Raw genomic sequence first — 27,754 nt, 5'->3', positions numbered from 1 at the left:
GAGACAGGGTTTCACCATGTTGACCAGGCTGGTCTCAAACTCCTGACCTCAAGTGATCCTCCCGCCTCAGCCTCCCAAGGTGCTGGGATTACAGGTATGAGCCACTGTGCCCAGCTTCTTTCAGCCAACTTTTGTTGTTTAGTGTATACTGGCTGCTGTGCTCGTCATTATGGAGAGAAGACTAGTACCCTCTCTTATTCAGAACAAGAAAAAAGAAAAAAAGATGCTTTTAGGCTCCAAGTCCGCTCCCTTCTCAGCTGTGCTGCTAACCTGCAATCCTGACCTCAGTAATGATCTCCTGATATCTTCAGCATTGTGTTGCTCTCTCCCTTTTATTTCCTTACTTTATATCTTTTCAGATTAGAACATATTTTTCTTGTCATGGCAAAGGTCTCTACAAAAATTAATTTCCCCTCATTTATGCAAAATAATACATATTTAAGAAAATTTGGAAAAATAAGTATAAATAATATTAAAAATCACAAAGTTAATGTCTTACATTGAATTTTATTGTGGTAATTGCTTTTGGCAGTTTCTGTTACTTGTGTTTTCTTTATAGTTTAGCCAGAGCAAACTATTAAAACTCAGTTTGGTACTTGTATGCTCGTGTTTATAGCAGCATTATTCCCAAGAGTCAAAAGGTGGAAATAACCCAAATGTCCCTCAGCATAGAGATGAATTCATAGACAGAATGTATGTGGGCGGTGTCTGTATATGTATGAATGTGAATATTATTTAGCCACAAAAAGGAATGAGGTTCTGATACATGCTACAACATGGATGAACCTTGAAAACATTATGCTGAGTAAAATAAGCCAGACAGAAAAGGCTAGTTTTACATATAATCATACAAGTATGATCCCACCTGTAACATATATATATATAGAATAGGCAAATTCATAGAGTCAGAAAGTAAATTAGAGGTTACCCAAGGATGCAAGAAAGGGAAATGGATATGGTATTTCTGTTTGGGATGATGAAAAAGTTTTGGAAATAATGCTCATGGTTGCACAAGATTGTGAATGTTTTAAATGCCATGAACCATACATTTAAAAATAATGAGAATGGCAAATTTTATATGTTTTACTATAAATATACTTAAAAAAAAAGTCTGTTTGAAACCCTTAACGACTTGTAGCTAGTTCACAGTTTTACTTCTGAGTGAGGCTTAGGTGTCTCTCTGTATATTAATCATGCTCCATCATTTTTTCAAAAAAAAGCACTGATTATGTGAGTGGTGAGTTTGTGGACCATTAAATTTTCTTCTTGGTTTTCTTTTTTTTCCATAAATATGGATCACTTATAATGAAAACATTTACACATAAGAATTACTTTTTTTTTCTTTATGAGATGGGATCTCACTGTTGCTCAGGCTGGAGTACAGTGGCGTGATCTCGGCTCACTGTAACCTTTGCCCCCTAAGCTCAAGCAGTTCTCCCTCCTAAGTATCTGGGACCACAGATGGGTGCCACCACACCCGGCTAAGTTTTTGTATTTTCGGTAGAGATGGGGTTTCACCGTGTTGCCCAGGCTGGTCTCTAACACCTGAGTTCAGGCGATCTGCCTGCTTGGGCCTCCCAAAGTGTTGGAATTACAGGCGTGAGCCACCGCACCCAGCCAAGAATTACTTTAAAAACAAAACTACATTAGATAGTATTTATCTTCTTTAGGCTACTGTCTAGTGTCTTTTTTTTTTTTTCTAGATCATCTTTCACCTTTTTTTTGATGTGTGGATCTCATTCTTTCATTATAAGTTTTATATAACCACATTGGAGATAATTAGAAAAAAGAGAAAGGACTCTCTCTGACCCCAAATTTCATATTCTGACATAACCTTTATTTTAATTTTGATGTATTTTCTTCATGTCTCTGCCTATATCTTTGATCTAATTTGAATATATATGTAATTTGAGTTCTCTTTTCACTTTTTGTTGCATTAACATTTTGCATATGGTCTGCCTGATTGTTGTCTTAGCCAGATTTTTAATTTTATTTATTTGTTTGTCTATTTATTTATTTAGTGAGACAGGGTCTTGCCCTGTCACCCAGGCTGGAGTGCAGTGGCTGAATAATGGCTCACTGCAGCCTCTGACCTCATAGATTCAATCAGTCGTCTTGCCTCAGGCTCCTGAGTAGCTGGGACCACAGGTGTGCGCCACTATGCCCGGCTAATTTTTGTATTTTTTGTAGAGATGGGGTTTTGCCATGTTGCCCAAGCTGGTCTTGAACTCCTGGGCTCAAACAATCCACCTGCTTTGGCCTCCCAAAGTGCTAGGATTACAAGTATGAGCCACCGTGCCCAGCCTTAACCAACTTTTTTTTTTTTGAGATGGAGTCTTGCTTTGTCGCCCAGGCTGGAGTGCAGTGGCACAATATCCACTCACTGCAAGCTCTGCCTCCTAGGTTCGCCATTCACCTGCCTCAGCCTCCTGAGTAGCTAGGACTACAGGCGCCTGCCACCACACCGGGCTAATGTTTTGTATATTTTTTTTCAGTAGAGGCGGGGTTTCACTGTGTTAGACAGGATGGTCTCGATCTCCTGACCTTGTGATCTTCCCGCCTCGGCCTCCTAAAGTGCTGGGATTACAGGCATGAGCCACCGCGCCTGGCCAGCCTTAACCAACTTTTTAAAACAAAATTACAAAAGGCTTACATGATACTAAAAAATTTTAAATACAAAAGTCACTAAAGTAGGAAAGTTTTCTTTCTCTGTTTTTATTTCCCTTGCTACATTCTCACTATCTTGAGGTAGCTGTTAATAGATTGATAGCCTATCAAAAAATGGTATTATATTGTATGTATATCGTATTGTTTACCTATATTTGATTGGCTCCATCAAATTGGGAACTATGTTGTTTTCAATGGCTTCATTACATTCTGTTGTATGGTAGTGTCATAATTTATTTGCTTATTTTCTGATTGATGAACATTGTGGTTATTACCAGTTTTTTCTTATTATAAATAATGCTTTATTTTTATTTATTTATTTATTTTTTTAAGACAGAGTCTCGCTCGCTCTTTGGCCCGGGCTGGATTTTGCAGTGGCTCAGTCTCAGCTCACTGCAACTCTGCCTCCTGGGTTCAAGTGATTCTTGTGCCTCAGCCTGCTGAGTAGCTGGGATTACAGGTGTGCGCCACCATGCCCAGCTAATTTTTGTATTTTTAGTAGAGACGGGGTTTTGTCATGTTGGCCAAGCTTGTCTGAAACTCCTGGCCTCAAGTGATCCACCTACCTTGGCCTCCCGAAGTGCTGGATTACAAGTGTGAGCCACCATACCTGGCCTGATTTTTTTTTTTTTCTTTTTAAAAATAAGAGATCTACTCTAGCCTTAATTTTAGTACATAAATCCATATACCTATACTATTTATAATAGGAAGTTATGTAGAATAATCTAAATTTTTTTAATTGTACAGATTGGTATAGCATAGGAATTCATGACTTTACTCAAAATTTCATCTGTAGAACAAAGATAAAACTCAAAACTGAAGAATAAAAGAAACCTCTTCAAAAATTAATCCTTTAACTTTACATCATAAAAGACTGTTTGGCAAGCCCAAGATAAACGTTTTTGACTTATAAGCCAATGTTAGGCCCAGAATCTCCCATAGGTCAAATGCCAAAATGGCAAATTGGACTCTGTCCAAATTTTCTGTTTATTGAATATTTTTCAAATATTTGTACTATTAGCCAGGACTTGAGCATTTTTGTCATACAGGGATTTTTTGTAACTGAATTTGACACACACACCGTCATAGTGTTTGTTTAGTCCTCCCAGGTATTCATGGTGTATTGAAAGAGATACTCAGTCTTCCTGGTGCTGGTACCTGAAGAGTTCTGATGTCATTTGGATCTCTTTACTTTTGAATGGAAGTTTACAAAAAGCTTACCCAGAGCTTCAAGTCACAAGGCAGTCTGGGTCAGTTATTAACCTTACACATAATCACCTTTCAAAAGCATGGAGTAATACAAGGGTAATGTTTATTTGTGTGAAAGCTCTGCTTATAAGAAACATTCAGACAGGGCTTAACTTCTGCTGCAGTTGCCAGTGAGGGACATCCCAATACCAGTCCGCATGTGCCCAAGGCCCTGAACACTAGTTTGGAAGCCAGGAGGACATGTCTGTAGCTTGTAAGATGAGGTGTACATGGTAGATACCATCTGCTGACAGTTTGGTTGATGTAGGATGGCGATACAGCGGTGAGGTCTATGTGACTGTTTGACATGCTGAGGTTGCTGAAAGTGAACTGGCTGCGAGGGCTAGGAGACTGTCTAGAACACACTTAGTTGTGCCAGTTGAGGTCCTGCTTGTCCTCTCTTTGCTTCTTTCATATCATTATCATGAGCAGTCAATAGCTGTTCAGTACACGGCACTAAGAAATCCCAGGAGTAAGCAGTAAGATGATGTAGTGATGTAGTCTTGTAGGCCATGTTGGAGAAAGATGAAGTATAATCCTCGAAGAAGCCCATACATGTAGCAGCTACTGAAGAAAGTGCGTCATTTAGAAAGGGGTAATTTTGCAACAGTACTTCCAGGAAATCTGCACATTTGGCTATGTGGTGTTTAACCTTTTCCAGGCAAATTGTTGGCCAGCCATCATGAAGATCTGTTTTGTGTACTACTTCAGAGAGCAAATTCAGTGAAATGGGCAGCTGTTGGAAGGCAGAGGTCCATTCCACTGATAGGTTTCTAATAATATAGTTACACATGTAGCAAATTTTGTTTTGTTATTACTACATTCATATTAGTCATACAACTGTTGAGCTGTTCCAGCTTAGGCACACTATCTTCTTTTTCTTCAAATTTACTTACTAGAAGCAGATAGGAAACTGCAGCTAAATACAGCTGCTAGATACAGATGTCATAGCAATCCATAAATAGTTCTAGTAAATAGCAAGATGCTGGAATAGAAAGGCAGAGTGTGACGTGATCACTCACAATGGCAGTCGTCAGCAAAATACTGGCTGAGACTCAGTTGAGGGGATTGGCCTCTTTAGGAGGGCAACTTCAGCTCTTCGTAGCAAGTGCTCGGTGAATATTGGTGGCCAGCTCTCCTCGCCATCACTGCCTTTCCAGCTCCCTGGGACCCTGAGGTGCATGCAGCCAGACGCGACGACTACAGTCCCGCCCCACAGCCCTCACAGCCTCAGTCCTCTTGGCGTCGGCCCTGCTGGTGCTGCAGACAGCCAGCTGCGAAGCACCAGTCTCAGCCCTGGCTGAGCTCCCCCCATTGTTAAAGGACTGGCAGGCGGCTCCCAATTCTGTGATTAATTTCAGTATGTAGATCCTTGCTTATTTGAGTATTTTATTGGGACAGATTTCTGAATCAGCCCATGGGCATATATCATGGATACTTCCAAATAGTTGTTCTGAACAGCTGTATTAATGAATGTATTCGGCAATAATGTCTTTAAAAATACTAATTTCCTTTAGACAAAGCATCCGTTTTTTGTTTTTGGGTTTTTTTGGTTTGTTTGTTTTGTTTTTATGATGGAATCTTGCTCTGTCGCCCAGGCTGGAGTGCAGTGGTGTGATCTGGGCTCACTGCAATATCCGCCTCCTGGATTCAAGTGATTCTCCTGCTTCAGCCTCCTGAATAGCTGGGACTACAGGTGTGTGCCACCCATGTCTGGCTAATTTTTGTATTTTTTAGTGGAGACAGGGTTTCAACATGTTGGCCAGGTTGGTCTCGAACTCCTGACCTCTAGTGATCCACCCACCTCAGCCTCTCAAAGTGCTAGGATTACAGGTGTGAGCCACTACAGCTGGCCCAAAGCATCAGTTTTTTATAATGAATATTTCAGATGCAAAAAAAAAAAAAACCTATGTTCATATCACCCACCGTAAGAAACAAACATTACAAATATACTTGTAAATATAGTCCCCATCTTCTTTAAGATATAACATTATACTTATATGTATGTTTATAAACAGTATATCATATAAACATGCCCTTTTACATTTTCATTTTTGCTCAACTTTGTGTGTTGAACATAATATGTCACATGAGGTCATTAGCCTCCAGGATGGCTGTCAATGGTCTCCACCTCCTTATATTTATACTCTTATGCACTTTCTTCCCACATTGAATAGGGCTGACTTGTGTAACCAATTGAATATTGCAAAAACGTCAGAGTGACTTATGAAGCTAAGTCATGTGAGGATTTTCTATCTTGCTTTCTTGTTCTGGGGGAAGCCAGTTGCCACATGGTGAGGATACTCAGCAGTCTTATACTCAGTCTTATACTCAGCTCCACATGGTGAGAAACTGAGGCCTTTTGCCAATAAACATATGAGGAAACCATCTTTGAAGCAGCTCTTCCAGCCCCAGTCAAGCCTTCAGATGACAGCAGCACTAGCCAAGATCTTGTCTGCAAGCTCATGAGAGACCATGAGCCAGAATTGCCCAGCTAAACTGTACTCCAGTTTCTGACGTACAGAAACTGTGAGATAATAAATATTTAATATATTAAGCTACTAGGTTTGGTAGTAATGGATGAGAGAAAGAGACTTGTAATTGTTTCCATGTTTGCCTCCCCATACTTCATTACGAGTGAGCAATTTGAAGACAGGACAGGAGCCCTATATCTTACTTATTTTCCCACTCAATGCCTAGCCTTATACCTATGTTTAGTAAGTACTTGTTGAGTGAAATTAATAGTGTTCTTGTGGAGGTAAAAAATTTAGAAGGGATATTAAATCCCTAAAGCTGAGATAGCCTGATGTTTGAATCATGAGTCATTGTTGGATAGCATGTAAAGACCACATTGTTTCTTCTGAATAGTAGTAAAAGTAAGCCTCTCAGCTACTAATGCTACCCTGGCTATGGGAGTATGGCATTGATTTTGAAGTTATGGCATGTGGCTTTTACTTCACTATTGTTCTCTGGGGCTTGGGTTAGGATACAGTCTTTTCTGTAGATGACTTTTTATTTCAGACTTCCTCCTAGGCATACTAACTGAAGCTAAATTTCTTTCTTTTTCTTTTTCAAAATATGGAAGAATGTCAAAGACCTAAAGTCCTGTCAGTTTAGGATTTGCTGGTATATGTAGCAAGAGACAGTACTTAACTATATCCTAGTGGATTATTTTTATTTATAGATTATGGAGAGACAGTGTTACTACAGAGAATTATACCTAATTATGTTCAGGAAATATATTCCAAAATTAGATTCCAAAATTAGGTATAATTTTGAGTCACACATTTGGTACTTTTTAGTTCTTGTAACCTGTGTTGTTTAATAGGGAGGCCCCTAACTATATGTGATGAGTGAGCTCTTGAACTGTGACTAGTCTGAATTGAGATATGGTGTACATGTAAAATTCATACTGAATTTCAGACTTAGTATTAAAGAAAGAATGTAAAATATTACACTAATAATTTCTTCATATTCCTTATCTATTGAAATAATGTTTTGAGTATATTGGGTTAAAAAATCTAATTTCATTTGTTTTACTTTTTTTTACTTTTTAAAATATAGCTACTAGAAAATCTTAAATAACGGATATGGCTTGCATTTGTGGCTTGCCTTTTATTTCTATTAGAGAGTGCTTTTCTATTGATTGATTGATTGGTTGATTGGTTGATGACTGATTGATTGGTTGGTTGATTGATTGAGATGAAGTCTCACTGTGTTGCCCAGGCTAGTCTTGAACCCCTGGCCCAAGTGATCCCCCTTCCAAGGTGCTGAGATCACAGGCCTGAGCCATGTCGACTGGATGAGAGTGCTTTTTAACCCATCAAAATGTTCAGTTCTTCAGGGCCTTTGTATATTTTCCTTCTTTTTATTTTTATTTTTTGCCTGGCTCTTTGTCTATCTGGCTTCCTCCTGCTCATTTCAGAGATCTTATCTTAAACGTTGCCTCCTCAGAAAGGCAGTCCTCCACCCTATCAAATTAAGTTATTTAGTGTTTTGCCCTCATGTCATGTATCCTTCTCTGCATTTATTTGTTCACGATTTGACTTCTTTTTTTTTTTTTTTTTTTTTTTTTTTTTTTAAACGGAGTCTTGCTCTGTCGCCCAGGCTGGAGTGCAGTGGCCGGATCTCAGCTCACTGCAAGCTCCACCTCCCGGGTTTACGCCATTCTCCTGCCTCAGCCTCCGGAGTAGCTGGGACTACAGGTGTTCGCCACCACGCCCGGCTAGTTTTTTGTATGTTTTTAGTAGAGACGGGGTTTTACCGTGTTAGCCAGGATGGTCTCGATCTCCTGACCTCGTGATCCGCCCGTCTCGGCCTCCCAAAGTGCTGCGATTACAGGCTTGTGCCACCGCGCCCGGCACGATTTGACTTCTTAACTAGCTCTGTGAGGGAAAGGAGCATGTCTATTTTGTTTATGACGATACTTTTAGCACCCAATAAAGTGTTCTTTTAGAGTAGATTCCAAATAAATTCTTATTAAATGAGTGATACTGGTATTACTAAGCAGTGGGTTCACTGCTGGATGCTCATAGAACCCAATACTATGGCACCGGCTTTTGAGAAAAGAAAAAGGGCTTTATTGTGAGCTGACTGGCAAGGAGACAGGAGTTTAAGAAAGAAACTATGGAGGAGGATGTCATAAAAGAAATTAGGAAAACAGGGCTGTGCAACACCGCGGTCCCTCAGCACGTGCAGGTCGACTCCCTGCTCCCCACAAAAAAGGAAGAGTTCCCAGAACTGAACAACCTGTTGTGTTTAGCGCTCTGATGCGTCCTTTTCTAAATTAAAAGGGCCCATTGGAGCGCTAAGCACAACAGGTGAAAAAAAGATCTGTATTAAGACATTTCATTAGGCTGGGTGCAGTGGCTCACGTCTGTAATCCCAGCACTTTGGGAGGCTGAGGCGGGCAGATCACTTCAGGCCAGGAGTTTGAGACCAGCCTGGCCAACATGGTGAAACCCTGTCTCTACTAAAAATACAAAAATTAGCCAGGCATGGTGGCACCTGCCTGTAATTCCAGGTACTCAGGAGGCTGAGGCAGGAGAATTGCTTCAATCCAGGAGGCAGAGGCTGCAGTGAGCTGAGATTGTGCCACTGTATTCCAGCCTGGGCAACAGAGCAAGATTCCGTATTTAAAAAAAAAAAAAAAAAGACATTTTACTGAATTTTCACAAATAAGGGGCTAAGGAGAAGATAGAGAAGTTCCCAGAGGTAAAGGAAAAATAAGTTTGTTAATAAAATTAGAGTAGTTTCAGGCACTTCAACAAGAATACTAGAAGCAAAAAGACAATAGAGGGCAATATCTTAAAAAGTATAAGGGAAAATTACTATTTTTTTTAAAACAGGGTCTGTCTCTGTCGCCCAGGCTTGAGTGCAGTGGCGTGATCTCGGCTCACTGCCACCTCTGCCTCCTGGGTTCAAGCAACTCTCCTGCCTCAGCCTCCCAAGTAGTTGTGATTATAGGCATGCGCCACAACGCCCAGCTAATTTTTTGTAGTTTTAGTAGAGATGGGGTTTCACCATGTTGCCCAGGCTAGTTTTGAACTCCTGAGCTCAGATGATCCACCCACCTTGGCTTCGCAAAGTGCCGAGATTACAGATGTGAGCCACTGTGCCCGATTGGGAAAATAATTTGTAATCTAAGAGTTTATAGTGCAGTCCTTTCAAGTGTAACAGTAGAAAAAGCATTTTCACATATGCAGTGTCTCAAACTCACCTCTCATGCAACCCCTTTCAGGAAGGTAATAGAGGAGGTACTCCACCAAAATAAAAGTGTTTTGAGCAAAGGGAAGACATAGGGTTTAGGAAACAAATGATCCAACCCAAGAGAGTTGAAAGGAATACCTGGGATCACAGTTGTGTACCACGTGTAGAGCAGCTAGTCCAGAATGGAGCAAGTCAGAAGGTTGCAGAAAGGACTTGTACAAAAATATAAAATTGATAGCACATGTGATATGCTTGAATATGTTGAGATTTATATAATTGGATGAATTGGGGTGAATTTATAAGTACAAATAAAGCTAAACAATTAAGACATTTATTAACTCCAGGGAAGGTAAAAAAGAAAGTAAAAGTAAAAGTAATCAGAGCATACCTCATAGAACAACTGTGACTAAAGTTACATAGTCATGTTAATGCATACACTGAATATTGGTGTAACCAAAAACATGTTTTAATTACATAGGGATGATAGAATGTATGAAGTGTTTGTATGTTATGGTGGGCAAGGTTGATGATATGGATGATGGGGAAAGAACTAATTGACCTTTTTCACAGGAAGAAGTTGACAGATAAAATATTACTTTTTTTTTTTTCTGGTCGTAGGCCTCATATAAGTGGTAAAAATTAAAAGTAAGGGAAAAAGGCAATGGGGTAGACATTTATTATAGCCAAAGGAGGGTCAGGAATTCTTCTTCTGGATCTGGGGATGATAGGAATGTTCAAAAATGATTTGCAAAAGTTTGTTCATATGTGCATGAATTTCTCAAAGGAGTTTGTGACCCCTAAAATGTCTAAAGAGCATAGTGTAGTGTGATGATGGTGGTGTTTTTCAGTGTGTTCGTGAAAGTGTTAGTTTTAGTTTTGATTTTTGATTTATTTTTATGTTTTCATGTATTAAATTATTTCATTATCTTGTTATATGAAAGACGACTTAGTTTGGTAAACCAAATACCATTTTTTATTTGGTTTTATATTAAAATAAATCTCTTGAGTATTGCTTTGTATGTGTGCTGCCTTCTGAGTTAATGTCTTCAGCTCTTCTTGTTCATTTTCTGTTTATGCCTGTTTAATTCTCTACCCCTCTGTCTTCCCCACATCTCACCTCCCTTTTTTTCCTATTTCATTTATTAAATTTTTTATTTCTGTAAGTTCCATTTGGATACTTCAAAAATTTGCACGATCTTTGTATCCTATTCCTTGCTCATTTAAATAATTCTTTTATTGCTTTGGGCATTTTAGAGTTAGTTATATATTCTGTATTTGAGAATTCCAATAGTTGAAGTGCTTGTGGGTCTAATTCTATGCTCAGCTGTCATTTATTGAGTTTTGTCTCTTGTGTGAGTTATATTTTTGAATGGTGAGCTTATTTTCATCTGTGTCAACTTTGGTGGCTTGATTGAGTATTTTAAGAGACTTAGAGAACAGTTATGTGAACATGAATTAGTATGGATATTTGGAAATCTGAGGCTGTGGGCCCACTTTTAGCAGGATGTAGATTATGTATGATAAGGTTGGATCTACCTTTTAGTGACTCTTCAAATGCTTGACAAAGTACATTATTTTATAACACTTTCTGTGCTCTAAATGGGGAGGGAGTTTTTCCCTGTCTGAAGTTAGCATGATTTGGCTAATTAAGTGAATACTCATATTCAGTAATTAGTACTCTCCTGCTTAACTAGGTATATATATTTATATATACTATATATATATGTAGAAATTACCCTTTATTCCACAGAGACATTTATTGAGCATCTGGTTTATGATAGACAAGATCTTTGATACTGGGGATATAGAGGTATTCAAGGCAGTCTCTCCTTTTGGAAAGTTAAATAGTAGATGAAACTGAACTTTGTATATGTTATTAAAGATGTATTAGAGTATCCATATTAAAAGCTTCTGAATGCCCAGGCTTATTTGTTCATATTGTAGAATGGTTGCCTTTTAAGAAGTTAAAAATTAGGAGCTCCAGCTGAAGGAGAAGGAGGTTAAGTAAGGAGAGCTCTATACCATGGCTGGTACAAAGCTTACTGCCAGCAGATGCACCAGTGATAAAACATCCAGGAAGCAACCGGCTACAGAAGCTGCTTGCAAGAGTGTGCCCTCTACTGGAGGAGTGAAGAAGCCTCATCATTACAGTCCTGGTACTGTGGCACTCCATGAAATTAGATATTATCAGATCCATTGAACTTCTAATTTACAAATTTCCCTTCCGGCGTCTGGTGTGAGAAATTGCTCAAGACTTCACAACAGACCTGTGCTTCCAGAATGCAGCTATTGGTGCTTTGCAGGAGGCAAGTGAGGCCTATCTGGTTGTCCTTTTTGAAGACACCACCCTGTGTGCTCTCCATGCCAAATGTGTAACAATTATGCCAAGATATTTCACTAGCATGCCTCATCTGGGCTGGGCGTAGTGGCTCACACCTGTAATCCCAGCACTCTGGGAGGCCCAGTGGGTGGATCACTTGAGCCCAGGAGCTTAAGACCAGCCTGGTCAACATGGCGAAACCCCGTCTCTACTAAAAATACAGAAATTAGCCGGGTGTGGTGGTGCACACCTATAGTCCCAGCTACTTGGGAGGTGAGACAGGAGGGTCACTTGAGTCTGGGAGGTGGAGTTTGCTATGAGCTGAGATTATGCCATTGCACTCCAGCCTGGGTGACAGAGTGAGACCTTGTCAAAAACAAAAAAACAAAAAAACAAACCACCATGGTGGAAAACATTTCAATGAAAAACAAAAATTCTCTTCTTCTTGTTCTTAGTAGTTCTGAATGTTAGATTTTTTTTTTTTTTTCCTCATGAGGTCAAAAGGTTCCTAAGTATATGATTGTGAATGGAAAAAGTAGGATCAGAAATCAGGTATGGGCAGTTTTTCCATTTTCATTTGTGTGTGAATTTCTTTTTAGGGACAGTCTTGCTCTGCTGCTGAGGCTGGAGTGCAGTGGCACCATCATATCATACTGCAATCTCAATCTCTTGGGTTCAAGTGATTCTCCTACCTCAGCCCGTCGAGAAGCTGGGATGAACTGTAGGTGCATGCCACTGTGCCTGGCCTTTGTGTGAATTTTTAATATAAATGTGGCGGTGTAAAGCATTAATCCGAGTCGATGTTAAATTTCAGCAGTTCAACTTTATGACAATTATAAATCAACCTGTTAAAATTTTCTGGATAATGCCAGCATTTGGATTTTTTTTTTTTTTTTTTTTTTTTTTGAGGTGGAATCTCACTCTGTCACCCAGGCTGGAGTGCAGTGGTGCGATCTCGGCTCTCTGCAACCTCCGCCTCCCAGGTTCAAGCTATTCTCCTGCCTCAGCCTCCTGAGTAGCTGGGACTACAGGGGCGTGCCACCAGGCCAGCTAATTTTTGTATTTATAGTAGAAATGGGGTTTCGCCATGTTGGCCACGCTGGTCTTGAACTTCTGACCTTGGGTGATCCACCTATCTTGGCCTCCCAAAGTGTTGGGATTTCAGGCGTGAGCCACTGCACCTGGCCTGGATTTTTTTTAAAACAAGTAAATTTCTTATTGATGGCAACTAAATGGTGTTTGTAGCATTTTTATCATTCAGTAGATTCCATCTATTCATGATACTTTTCTGAGTTGTCCTACATGCAAGTGTAGTTTTTAATGTTGTCTGTCTTCTGTGCTGTTCCTATAAGTTTGCTATTAAGATACATTACACTATAAGATGTCTTGAAGTGGATTTAGAAGGAAATGGGGAACTTAATATTAGATCACTTCTGCTTTATTAAGTTGAAGCCACTTGGGAATGTCTAAAGAGCCACATGGTGAAGAAAGTTGGAAAAAGAAATGAAGATTGGAATATACTAGAGTTTTGATTAGAGAGGAATAGGGTCATCAAGCATTGCTTGCATCATACTGTGCTTTTTGTTACTTTATGGACAAATTTGTATGACAATTTTTTTTTTTTTATAGACAGTCTTGCTTTGTTGCCCAGGCTGGAGTGCAGTGGATCTCGGCTCACTGCTGCAACCTCCACCTTCCAGGTTCAAGTGATTCTCTTGTCTCAGCCTCCTGAGTAGCTGAGACTACAGGCCCATGCCACGACGCCTGGTTAATTTTTTTGTATTTTTAGTAGAGACAGAGTTTCACCATTTTGGCCAAGCTGGTGTTGAACTCCTGACCTCAGGTGACCCACCCGCCTTGGCCTCCCAAAATGCTGGGTTTACAGGCGTGAGCTACTGCGCCCAGCTGACAAATTTTTAAAAACAGCTTTCTAGATATATAGTTCACACGCTGCAGACAATGTGCCCATTTAAAGGGTATGATTCAGTGGTTTTTAGTATGTTCATGGATATGCGCAACCATCATCATAGTCAATTTTAGAACAATTTCATCACCTCGAAAAGATACCCTGTACCCTTTAGTTATTGCCCCCCATCCTTCTATCCTCCCCAGCCCCAAGCAACTGGTAATCTACTTTCTGTTTATAAATATGCTACTCTGTACATTTCATATAAATGGAATCGTAATATGTGGTCTTTTGTCACTGACTTCTTTCACTTTAACACAATATTTTCAAGATTAATTCATGTTGTAGAATCTGTAAGTACTTCATTCGTTTTTATGGCTGTGATCTAATTTTCTAAAATGTAAATTTAATTAGGACTGCTGTGACATTGACCCAATCTCATCTCAGTATCTTTACTGAAATGTTTCTGCTTTATTTTAGTCAGTGAAGATATGAATATTTACAATAAGATCTTCAACTTGTTTCCTATATTACATAAAAAAACAAGATTCTGATTTCATGGACATAGTCTACATATTAAAAGGCTAAATTGGAGATCATGTATCTCAGCATTGCCTTAGCATGCTAATCAAAATACTGTTTTAATAGCAGTGAAAAAGTAATGATGTGGTTTAATTTTTTATTCAGGGTTTATATGCATCGTGACTCTGAGCCACAAATCAGTAAGTTTTCCTACCCTAATTAAATGTTATTCTCAGGCCTCCAGAGCATTAATAGGATTTTCTTTTTTTCTTTTTTTTGGGACAGAGTTTCACTTTTGTTGCCCAGGCTAGAGTGTGATGGCACGATCTCGGCTCACTGCAACCTCTGCCTCCCGGGTTCAAGTGATTCTCCTGCCTCAGCCTCCTGAGTAGCTGGGATTACACATATGCACCACCATGCCCAGCTAATTTTTGTATTTTTAGTAGTAATGGGGTGTCTTCATGTTAGTCAGGCTGGTCTCTAACTCTCGACCTCAGGAGATCCACCTGCGTTGGCCTCCCAAAGTGCTGGAATTACAAGTGTGAGCCACTGTGCCTTGCCAATATTTATTTATATTTTCTTAGTGTCCTTGTACCTACTCATAGCACACTATAGACAAATGAAAAGATGTTTTTTTCTTCAATTATTTGAATCTTCTGTCTCCTCAAAAATAAAAATAAGTCTGGTATGCTGTCTTTACTGATACTCTATACTTTTAGTTTCCTGGTTTTATTTCAAAGACTGTTAAATATTTTAATTTTGTTTTGTGGGATAGTGTGATACTGTTTCAGTTACTGTAGCTGTGTAACAAACCACTATGAAACTTAATGGCTTCAAATAATCATTTTAGTATGTGCTTACATTCTGTGGGTCAGGAATTTAGACAGAGGATTATGAAGAGGACTTGTCTCTGCTTCATGTCTTTGGTCTCAGCTGGGAAGACTTACAGGCTGGGGTTGACTCTTCATTTAGGGCCTAAAATCAGTTGGGGGTATATTTATATTTGTGTCTGGTGGTTGAGGCTGGGACCTCAGCTGGACTGTTAGTGAGAATGCCTGTACTCTCCATGTGGTCTCTGTGTGGGCTAGTTTGGGCTTCTTGAAAGCATAGTAGCCAGATTCCAAGAGTTAAGCTTAGTAATCACTTTTGGTGCCCACTTTTGATTGAAGCAGTCAACCAGCTTTGCTTGGGTTCAAGGGGAGGGGATGTGGACTTCACCACTCTATGGGAAGACGTGGGATAGGAAATATGGCCATGTTATGGATTGGATTGTGTCCTTCAAAAAGATATGTTGAAGTCCAGCTATCACAGTACCCTAGCACCTCAGAATGTGACTTTATTTGGAAACAGGTTGTTGCAAATATAATTAGGGAAGACACAGTCACTGGAGGGGAGAATGTCACGTAATCATGGAGGCCAAGATCCAAGTGCTAAAAGTGCTGCAACTACAAACCAAGAAATGTTGGTCATTGCTGGCAAACCACCCAAAGCTAAGAAGAGGCAAGGGAACATTCTCCCTACAGGTTTTAGCGGGAGAATGACCCTTCTGACAACTTGATTTTGGACTTCTAGCCTCCAGAACTGTGAGACAATACATTTCTGGTTTGTTTTTTTTTTGTGAGATGGAGTCTGGCTCTGTCGCCCAGGCTGGAGTGCAGTGGCGTGATCTCGGCTCACTGCAACCTCCGCCTCCCGGATTCAAGCAGTTCTCCTGTCTCAGCCTCCCGAGTAGCTGGGACTACAGGCGCCCACCATCATGCCCAGCTAATTTTTGTATTTTTGGTAGAGATGGAGTTTTGTCATGTTGGCCAGGCTAGTCTGAAACTCCTGATCTCAAGTGATCCACCCGCCTCGGCCTCCCAAAGCGCTGGGATTACAGGCGTGAGCCACCATACCCGGCTTATTTCTGTTGTTTAAGCCACCCAGTTTGGGGTACTTTGTAACAGCAGTACTAGGAAACTAAGATAACAATTAGTTTTCTTGCTGCATCTGCAGGAGATTGGTTCCAAGATCACTGCCCTCATACTACCATGGATGCTTAAGTCCTATATATAAAATAGTGCAGTATTTGTGTATAACATACACACATCTTCCTGTATACTTTAAAATCATTTCTAGATTACTTATTGATACCTAATACAATGTAAATGCTGTGTAAGTAGTTGTTATACAGTACTGTTTTTAAAAATCTGTATTACTTTTAATTGTATTATTTTGAATATTTTTGATGCGTGGTTGGTTCAGAACCTGCGGATGTGGAACCTGCGGACTATATAGGCCATCTTTGGAAAATACAGACCGTTACAAATGTGTCGTAAAAATTATTCTATAGCTTTGCCCCCATTACTTGTATCGGGTAATAATATATGGTTGTTTTACCCACTTATACTTTTTTTTTAAAACACTTTTTTTTTGAGACAGAGTCTTGCTCTGTTGCCCAGGCTAGAGAGCAGTGGCATGATCACAGTTCACTGCAGCCTTGACCTCTCAGGCTCAAGTGATCCTCCCGCCTCAGCATCCCAAGTAGCTGGGATCACAGACATATGCCACCATGCCTGGCTAATTTTCTTTTTAATTTTTCATGGAGACAGCATCTCACTCTGTTGCCCAGGCTGATCTTGAACTGCTGGACACAAACAGTCCTTGTGCCTTGGCCTCCCAAAGTAGTGGGATTACGGGCATGAGCCACTGTGCCTCACCCATTTACACTTTTCTATATCCAACAGCAATTTACCAGAAGGGACTATTTTAATAGCCATCAGACTAATTTATATGTTAACTTTTTTTTCTTTGGCGAATGAGTATAATACTTTCTGTTTTTTTTTGTTTTGTTTTTTGAGATGGAGTCTAGCTCTGTTGCCGAGGCTGGAGTGCAGTGATGCAGTCTTGGCTCACTGCAGCCTCCGCCTCCTGGGCTCAAGTGATCCTCCCACCTTAGCCTCCCAAGTAGCTGAGACTACAGGCGTGCACCACTACACCCGGCTAATTTTTGTATTTTTAGTAGAGACAGGGTTTCACCATGTTGGCCAGACCGATCTCCAGCTCCTGACCTCAAGTGATGCACCCACCTCGGCCTCCCAAAGTGCTGGGATTTCAGGCGTGAGCCACTGTGCCCAGCCAGTATAATATTTTAAAAGTTATTTTTAGTGTGTATAGCTGCAAAGGGAATTTTGAATAGGAGATACCTTCACTGAAATGTGCTATTTAACAATCAAAATTAATCAAAAGTCATTGAGAAAGTGTTGAATACTGGTAAAAAGGAAAGACCTTAGACACATTAAATTTAACATAGTTTAATTGAGCAAAGAACGATTCACAACTCAGACAGCCTTCAGGAGCAGAACAAGTTCAGAGAACTCTGGCCTGCAATGTGGTCAAGCAGCATTTATGGACAGAAAACAGAAGCGCGGTAAAGAGACAGCTCTTTTGGTTACAGCTTGGCATTTGCTTTATTAGAACATGAGTTGAATGTTGGCTGCCTAAAGCTCGGTTGCTATGATTGATTGAGACTTAGCTATTTATTACATAAGTATACTGTACACCCAATTTAGGCTTTCAGTTAGTTTACCAACTAAGTTAGGTTGCTCTTTGTTATGTAAGGACTCAAGTACATAGCTATCGTTAGGTCAAGTTTAATTTAACACTATTCACCAATTTTGTTTTCAAGTCATCAAGAAGATTCATGAAAAGTAATGAATGGTCTCTCTGACCTACAGGAATATATATGAAATAATGTTTTTGTTTTATTTTTGAGACAGGCTCTCATTCTGTCACCCAGGCTAGAGTGCAGTGGCATAATCATAGCTCACTGCAGCTTCATGCTCCTGGGCTCAAGCGATCCTCCACCTCAGCCTCACAAGTGCCACTACTATGGTCTGTGCCATCACAACCAGCTAATTTTTTTTTGTAGAGATGAGGTCTCATTATGTTGCCCAGGCTGGTCTTGAATTTTTGATCTCAAGTGATCCTCCTGCCTCCCAGAGTGCTGGGATTATAGGCATGAACCACTGTACCTGACCTATTTTTCTTTCTTAAGGTACTGAGAGGCAGTAGTACATCTAATGGTTAATAATATAATATAAGCATAATATGGCACATATAGCACTGTGGAGATTAAATTAGGTGATAACAATGTATTTTCCTGAAAGTACTCAGTGAATATTATTATCATTATTAATGAATGTCACAATGTTTAATATAAACAAGAAGTACCATAGAAGTGAAGAGAAATGTGACACAGAGCACACAAACACCTTAAAGAATGAGTACTGTTGGCAACTGAGCAGCATTTCTCAGAATTTGTTTTGCAGTAAAGAGTGAAAAAGGCTGGGTGCGGTGGCCCACGCCTGTAATACCAGCACTTTCAGAGGCCAAGGCAGGTGGATCGCTTGAGCCCCAGGAGTTTGAGACCAGCCTGGGCAACTTGGTGAAACTCTGTCTCTACCAAAAAAAAAAAAAAAAAAAAAAAAAAGGCCAGGCCTCGTAGTTGTGTGCCTGTGGTTCCAGGTACTTGGGAAGCTGAGGTGGGAGGATTGCTTAAGCTCGGGAGGTTGAGACTGCAGTAAGCCATGATTGCACCACTGTGCTCCAGCCTGTCTCAAAAAAAAAGAGAGAGAAACGATTCCTGACTAGTCAAGTTTGGAAAGTAAATTCCTTTACCTTCTACTTTTGACAGTGTATAATAATATCTGAGAATTTCTGTAATAAAAAAATTTTACTTTGGGACTTCAAAGCTTTTAATAATGTGATTTACTACATAGTTTAGAAAAACTCTTCCTCTATAAAGCATCTCAAAATGCAAACATCCTTTTAAACGCAAAGTTGTATTTTCAAGAATGTAAGAGAAATGCCCCTTCTCCAAAAACAGAGCCACTCTAGAAACCACCATTGTCTTCAAGTTCGCTGTCCTGTATGTGTGCGTGTATGTGTGTAGCTGTTTTACTTAATTATTTATTTTTGACTAATATAAAGATACTTGGCGTAACTATATTAATTTCAGACAAAGCAAACTTGAGAAGAAGGAGAATTATCAGGGATAAAGACAGGCATTACATAATGATAAATGGGTCCGTTCTCCAAGAAGATGAAATCGTCTGCGAGGCAACAACCAATAGCAATGTAAGGAGTAACAGACAAATTCATTACTATAGTTGGATGCCTCAACACCTCTCAGTAATACATAGTGTGGCAGACAGAAAATCAGTTAGGCTATAGCTGAATAGCACCATTTATCAACTGGATTTAATTGATATATATAGACTGCTTCATCCAACAACAGCAAAAAACACATTCTTCTCAAAGTCATATGGAACCTACACCAAGATGAACCACATTCTGGGACATAAAACACATCTTAACTTGTATTCTCAGACCATGGTGGAATTAGGTTAGAGATCACTAACAATTATCTATACAACTTGTGTTGTATAGTTAGAAAGATACTTGGAAAATCTGAAAATACTTGGGAATTAAAAAAAACACTTCTGAATAACACGAGTTGAAGTCTCAAGACAAAGTAAAAATATTTTGAACTAAAGGAAAATGAAAAGCGGCAAAAGCAATGCTTAGAGTTTGATTTATATTGAATCATATAGTAGAAAAAAGATTTAAAAATCAGTGATTAAGCTTCTACTTTAGGGAACTAGAGATAGAAGAGCAATATAAACCTAAAGCAAGCAGGATAAAACAAATAATAAAAATTATTAGAAATCAGTGAAATAGAAAACAGGAAAATAATTACAAAAGTAATGAAAGAAAAACTGTTTCTTTTAAAAGGTCAGTGAAAGTGACAGATCTCTAGCCAAGGTAACCAAGAACAAAAGAGAGAAGACACAAATTACTAATGTCAAGAATGAAAGGAGTAGTTTTTTCCCCCAGATTTCATTGTGATAAAGTATTCATAACAAAATTTACAGTTTTAACCATTTTAAGTTTATAATTAAGTATATTCATATTGTTGTACAACCATCATCACCATCATCTCTAGAATTTTTTCATCTTTCCAGGCAAACTCTGTGGCCATTAGTCAATAACTCCCTATTTCTTCTTCCCATGGCAACCACCATTTTACTTTCTCTGTGGATTTGACTATCTTATAAAAGTGGAATCACAATATTTGTCATTTTATGGCTGGTGTTTTTCACTTTGTGTAATGTCCTCAAGGTTTGTTCATGTCGTAGTATGTCAGAATTTCCTTCCCTTTTTTTTTTTTTTTTTTGAGACGGAGTCTTGCTCTGTCGCTGGGCTGGAGTGCAGTGGTGCGATCTTGGCGCACTGCAACCTCCGCCTCCCGGGTTCAAGCGATTCTCTTGCCTCAGCCTCCCAAGTAGCTGGGATTACAGTCGCTCGCCACCATGCCCAGCTAATTTTTGTATTTTTAATATACACAGTGTTTTGCCATGTTGGCCAAGCTAGTCTCGAACTCCTGACCTCAGGCGATCCACCCACCTCGGCCTCCCAAAGTGCTGGGATTACAGGTGTGAGCCATCACACCCAGCTCTCCTTCCTTTTTAAGGCTGAATAATAGTTCATTGTATAGAAATAGCACATTTTTTTAATCCATTAATCCATTGATGTACACTTGGTTGTTTATCCCTTTTGGCTATTGTGAATAATGCTGCTATGAACATGGGTATATAAATGTCTAAGTCCTTGTTTCGGTTCTTTGGATAAATACCCAGAAGTGGAATTGCTGGATCTTATAATTCTGTGTTAAATTTTTTGAGGAACTGCCATACTGTTTTCCATAGCAGCTGTGCCATTTATATTTCCATTAACAATATCAACACTTGTTATTTTCCTTTTTGATAATAGCCATCAAAATGTGTGTGAAATGATACCTCATTGTGGTTTTGATTTGCATTTTATTTAATTTTAATTTAATTTTTTTTTTTTTGGAGACAGAGTTTTGCTCTTGTTGCCCAGTCGGGAGTATGATGGCACTGTCTCAGCTCACTGCAACCTCCGCCTCCTGGTTTCAAGTGATTCTTCTACCTCAGTCTCCTGAGTAGCTGAGATTATAGGCATCTGCCATCACGCCCAGCGAATTTTTGTATTTTTAGTAGAGAGAGAGTTTCTCCATGTTGACCAGGCTGGTCTCGAACTCCTGACCTCAGGTGATCCACGTGCTTTTTCCTCCCGAAGTGCTGGGTTTACAGGCATGAGCTACCGTGCCTGGCTGATTTGCATTTTATTAATGATTAGTGATGTTAGCTGGGCACAGTGGCTCGTGCCTATAGTACCAGCTATCCAGGAGGCTGAGGCAGGAGGATTGCTTGAGGCCAGGAGTTCAAGACCAGCCTGGGCAATATAGCAAGACCTCATCTCTTAAAAAAATTAGTAATGTTGAACATATTTTCATAAGCCCCTGTGCTTATTGGCCATTTATATATCTTCTTTGGGGAAATGTCTGTTCAAATCCTTCGCTTATCTTTTAATCAGATTATTTGTTTTTTGTGTGTGTTATTTGTAGAATTATTTTGAGGAATAATTTATATATTCTAGATATTAAACCCATACAGCTATATGATTTGCAAATATTTGCTTTCATTTTTGTGGGTTATTTTTACTCTGTTGATACACACAAATTTTTAATTTTGATGGAGTTCAATTTATCTTTTTTTTCCTTTTGTTGCCTGTGCTTTTTGTGTCAGTCTAAGGAATCATTGCCAAATCATTGTCATGAAGTTTTTCGCTTATGTTTTCTTCTAAGTTTTATAGTTTTAGTTCTATTATTTAGGTCTTTAATCCATTGTCATTTAAGAGGTCTTTTAAATGAGCTGAATCTTTGATTTCTTATCTCGAAAATGGAGAGATTACCTACTTTATAGAGTTATGAATCAGCACTAAAATGAGTTAATATTAAATGATGTGAAAAGTTCTCAAAAAATAAAATAGAGTTGTCGAATCAGCCTTTATATTATGAGGCAAGCTAACCCCACATTGACAAAGAATAACCCCATCAGCCCAGTTTTCTGAATTGTACCAGTTGTTTTTTTTTTTAAATAAAATAAAAAGAAGTTACTGTCTTTTTGAAGGCTTTTTTTGATAATAGGATTTGTTATGTAATAATATTCTGACTATCCTTTTGGAATCTCCAGCCTTTAGGAATTAGTCTGATTCAAGAAATCTCAAGAATAAAGGTCATTGTGGTAGGAATAGGAATATTTTGCAGCTCCTATTTCTTTATCTCTCAGATACTCCTCAGCTTACTATAATCTGGTTTCTGCCTTCTCTTGGTGAAATGGAGTCACTGAAGTCATTAGTGACTACATCCATTGCCAACCTTTTTTTTTTTTTTTTTTTTTTTTTTGAGACGGAGTCTCGCTGTGTCTCCCAGGCTGGAGTGCAGTGGCGTGATCTCGACTCACTGCAAGCTCCGCCTCCCGGGTTCACGCCATTCTCCCGCCTCAGCCTCCCAAGTAGCTGAGACTACAGGCGCCCGCCACCACGCCCGGCTAGTTTTTTTTTTGTATTTTTAGTAGAGACGGGGTTTCACCATGTTAGCCAGGATAGTCTCGATCTCCTGACCTCGTGATCCACCCGCCTCGGCCTCCCAAAGTGCTGGGATTACAGGCTTGAGCCACCGCGCCCGGCCCATTGCCAACCTTTGGTCTTGCTCGTTGTTGATAGTGGTTAAGAGCAAGGAATCTCCAACCAGATTGCGTGTGTTTGACTCTTACTAGCTTTGTGAACTTATGTAAATTGTATAGCATTTTTGTGTCATCATTTCTTCACTTGTAAAATGTGGAAAATAGTAATACCTACTTTATAGCATTTTAATGATAAATAGATTTAATACATATAAAGTGTTAGAACAGTACCTGGCTCGATTTAAATGCTGAAAAAGTGTTTGCTGATATATTCCCCTCCTCTTTGAAACTTTGTTTCCAAACCTCTGTGGTACCATACAGTGGGAGTTGCATGGAATGTGGAGTTGAGGTAGCGCAGAAGGCTGGTCAAAATTTCACATCAGAGTCCCTAAAAACCATACCATGTGGAAACTGTTATACTGGCTTTCAGCACTAAGTCTAAGACTGCCATACAATTAACAAAGATACTAAAGGGAGTGACAGGGATCTATTTTAGATACTTTTCCATATGACTATAAGAAATACAGGAATAATGACAGGATAAGGGACTATCTTTAATTATAGCAGTCTCCATGCTTTGCATAGTGAGTGACTTACACAGAATACTCAGTAAATATTAGTTGATTTTATACATACATGTACACAGACACACACATATACACATATGTATATCTGATACAGTGAAAGTGAGCCCAATAAAAAATAAAACCAAAATCTTGACCTGTGTGTTTTTGGTCCACTCATCTCAAGGAAGGAATATGAGATGTCTGGTTGGCAGTCCCTCATAATGGCCAGCTTTGTGAGAATCAAAGAGTGTAAGAAAATTGTCAAGAGACAAGAAACCAGAAAAGAAAAGAAAAAGCAGAGAGAAAAATGAGTGTAACACAGATTAGAGGGGTGGGAATAAACAGCAGGTACTTTGGAGAAGCTCGTAAGAGACGGAAAATAAAGCAGTTTTGCATTGTGGTGTGGTGGTGGAAAAGTCTCTTAGTCCTCAATAGCCCTTGAAAGTGTTTGAACTTCTGTGTTAAAAGCTACTTGTTTCTGCTTCCTGTACTTTTTGAAGGAAGATTATAAAATGATAATAGTGAACTGTTTATATAAGCAAGCTGTATGTACACTAATGTTAACTATATTTTAAAATCATCTCATGCATTCATTTCAGTAAACAGATATGAAAAAGTGTTAGGAAATATTCCCTGGCTCTAAGGAAGGTTAAAAAGATAGAACTGCAAAATGATTGATTTTCTTTGTGACATCTGTATATAGCTGAAGTCCTGACGTTATGAAATGTGTACTGCCGTACTGCACTTTTTTTTTTTAAATGTAACTTGACCTTTGACATTTAAAGATCTGTTGGGTTTTTGACTCTCAGTGATGGCACAGGTACCCACCATACTCATAGTTCCTCTTTAGCCACAATAGTACCCTTTACCCAGAGGGGAATATTATACTCTAGAAATGTGATGCAGTTTCACAGTATGATTCAGGAGGTAATTAACCATAGCCATGGCCTTTTCTCCCTCATGATTTTTGATCTAAAATCAGAATCTTTAAAAATAGAGAAGTTTTAGGGAAGTTAAGAGCATCCTTTTAATAAAATATAAGGTGATATAATCATGTCTGTTTCTCATGGGAGATTGTATTCAAATATTGTAATAGTATATAATGCTTTTAGTACACTTAAAAATTGAGATATAATTTATATACCATAAAGTTTGCCCCTTTTAAAGTGTAAAATTCAGTGGCATTTATTATATTCACAAGGTTGTGCAACCATCACTGCTGACCAATCCCAGAATATTTACATCGCCTCATAAAGAAATCCTGTACCCATTAGTAGTCATTTCCCATCCCCTTTCCCAGGCCCTGGAAATTACTAATCTACTTCTGGATTTGCCTATTCTGGAAATTTTATGTAAATGGAATCATACAATATGTGGCCTTTTGTGTGTGATTTCTAAACCTTTTTTTTTTTTTTTTTTTTTTTTGAGACAGAGTCTCACTCTGTCACCCAGGCTGGAGTGCAGTGGCCGGATCTCAGCTCACTGCAAGCTCCGCCTCCCGGGTTCACGCCATTCTCCTGCCTCAGCCTCCTGAGTAGCTGGGACCACAGGCGCCTGCCACCTCGCCCGGCTAGTTTTTTGTATTTTTTAGTAGAGACGGGGTTTCACCGTGTTAGCCAGGATGGTCTCGATCTCCTGACCTCGTGATCCGCCCGTCTCGGCCTCCCAAAGTGCTGGGATTACAGGCTTGAGCCACCGCGCCCGGCCTTCTAAACCTTTTTAATGATGGTTTTTGCATTTTCAAAGTGTGTTCACTTTTTTTTTTTTTTTTTTTTTGAGACAGAGTTTTGCTTTTGTTGTTCAGGTTGGAGTGCAGTGCGTAATCTTGGCGCACTGCAGCCTCTGCCTTCTGGGTTCAAGCGATTCTCCTGCTGCAGAGTCCCGAGTAGCTGGGATTACAGGCGCCCACCACCATGCCCAGCTGATTTTTGTATTTTTAGTAGACACGGGGTTTTGCCATGTTGGCCAAGCTGGTCTCGAACTCCTGACCTCAGGTGATCTGCCCACCTCGGCCTCCCAAAGTGTTGGGATTACAGGCGAGAGCCTCTGCGCCCAGTCAGTATGTTCACTTTTTAAAATAAATGCATAACACCTCTATGAGATAGACAGGAACTTTGTGACATAGTTGTATTGTCAGATTTATTTATGTTTATTTATGTGACCTCAATTTACCCTAGGTTGAGGAAAAGAGATACAAGGGTGGCAAGGCGGAAGTTTGGAAAAGTAAAATTAAAGGAAAAATAGTACATGATGATATATGAAAAATAATTTAGCCCTGTGGGATTTCTAGATTCTATGAATATTAAACTTGATTAAATTGCAACTGCAATTAAATACTCTAACCGTATTTAAGAACTTAAAATTTGAAGTTGAGTCTTCAGTAGTTATAGGCCGAATTCCATTTCAGTGAGGTTGAAAGCATGGCAGAATTGTGCTCTTGATTATTCCAAACTCTTTAAATCTAAGCCTGTTGCTACCATGTGCAGAAGGGGTATGATATAAATTTCTTTTAATGAAGCAATTAATAGGTGTCTTTTGCTTTTGCAGTAATTAACTTACCGAGTAGGGGAGTTTAATATAATGAAAATGTAAAGCATTAATTCTTGAAAATTGTAAGTATATTTGAAATTAATGTATTAGTAAAGTGTACCATTTTTCTATAAAGTTTATACATTAGGTTTTCTTCCATTTTTCTGTAAATTTTATACATTAGGTTTTCTCTTTTTAATATATTAGAATGTGCTTTGGGAATGCAAATTTGTGCCGTTTTTGCAATTGAGTTTGTAGTTGTTATCCTAAGATCAATAGGATAACAAATCACACAGTAGGCTATCTTGGTGCCTACTATGGCTTCTGCCATTTCCTGGCACAAATAACGTTTTGGCTAAATTATTATTTGGTTCCTATATGGCTTTTTGCCTTGATGAGCTGTGCTCATCTTTGAGTTGACAGGAAGGACTTCTTTTGCCTGGAAGCAGGCATAAATGATTGCCTCATGCTTCTCTTTCTTAGGTCTCTTACGCCATTCAACTTTTCTTTCTTGGGATTCTTCTCTCAATGGTAACAGCCCACTGGTCCTTTCTATAATATCATTTGTAAAGGAAGTAAGTTCTAAAAGGGGAAAATTATTGGCAAATGAAAAGAAAATGAGAGGTATCTTGAGTTTAATAAAACTCTTGCCCCTATTCAGCACTTGTAATGGAATCTTTGTCCTTTTAGATGCCCTGTCCTCAGGTTAAGTGGCTTAGCTATGTCCTTAGAATTGCTTTTCCATTTTATCCTTTCCGTACTTGGAATTTTTCTGCTAAATTGAAGTGGAGGAAGTGGAGACAGAGAAAGAGCCATGTATATATTGAGGGGAGGAGGAAATGCTTGGGTAACCAATGAGGAGAGTGGTACCTACTACCAGGAGTCTGGACAGGATTTTTTTTTGTGTGTACATGTGTTCGTATGGATTGCCATATATAAACCAGTATTAGCTTTGAACAGTATGTACATTTTCTTTTTCAGCTGAATTTGTTGTATACATATCTGCTTAGGAGGTTGGCATGGTTTATGACAAATATATGAGCATATGTATAATTCATTGAGTCTTAGAGAGGAATCTTAAAGGCTTTTTTCTTCCTGGTTAGCCACCTAAAACAGAAACTTACCATTAACCAACTCTTGATATTTGGCTTTTACAATTGCCACATTAATGTAGCTATTGGTAGGGAATGTACTACTCTTTCTAGGCATCCCATTCTATTTCTCAGTAAACCAACTATTAGAAATTCTACCTTGAGCCCCTCTTATTCTGTTAACCCAGCCATTTAGCATAATTTTGTTCCTGTGGTGCTAGTCCCTCTTCTATAACAACACTCTTTAGTGGTTTGAAGAGAGATCGATCAAGAGCCTCACTACATTTTATTTATGCTAAATACACCCAGTTTTTATTGAATTGTTAGTCATGTTACAGGATTTCCATGATCATCTAAGGGACATATTTTAATTCCTTGACTTGCATGTGTTTTTGACTAAAACCCCAAGAAAGAATACATTTTACATCCTGACTCAGTACACCCATATACATACATACATGAGGGTATATTTTTAAAATAAGAATTTCATTAGACAACATATCTTTAATTTGATATTTTTGCTGTTTTTCATTTTTAAAACACGCTGGTTGATTTTTGTCACTTCTTGATGGATCTCAGTTTGGAACACTGTTCTGATTTGTTCA

General features: G+C 39.0%; 1 protein-coding gene and 1 pseudogene across 5 annotated transcripts in view; one reads left to right on the top strand and one right to left on the bottom strand.

Moving 5' to 3' along the window:
* EVI5 (ecotropic viral integration site 5) overlaps positions 1-27,754 on the top strand; it is a 280,650-nt gene that overhangs the window by 33,814 nt on the left and 219,082 nt on the right. The gene's annotated exons all lie outside the window — the stretch shown is intronic.
* Positions 3,949-27,267, bottom strand: LOC126951291 (cyclin-J-like; annotated as a pseudogene).

Source organism: Macaca thibetana, chromosome 1, assembly GCF_024542745.1.
Source record: "Macaca thibetana thibetana isolate TM-01 chromosome 1, ASM2454274v1, whole genome shotgun sequence".
NCBI lineage: Eukaryota > Metazoa > Chordata > Mammalia > Primates > Cercopithecidae > Macaca > Macaca thibetana.
This window is presented reverse-complemented; position numbering and strand designations above follow the sequence as displayed.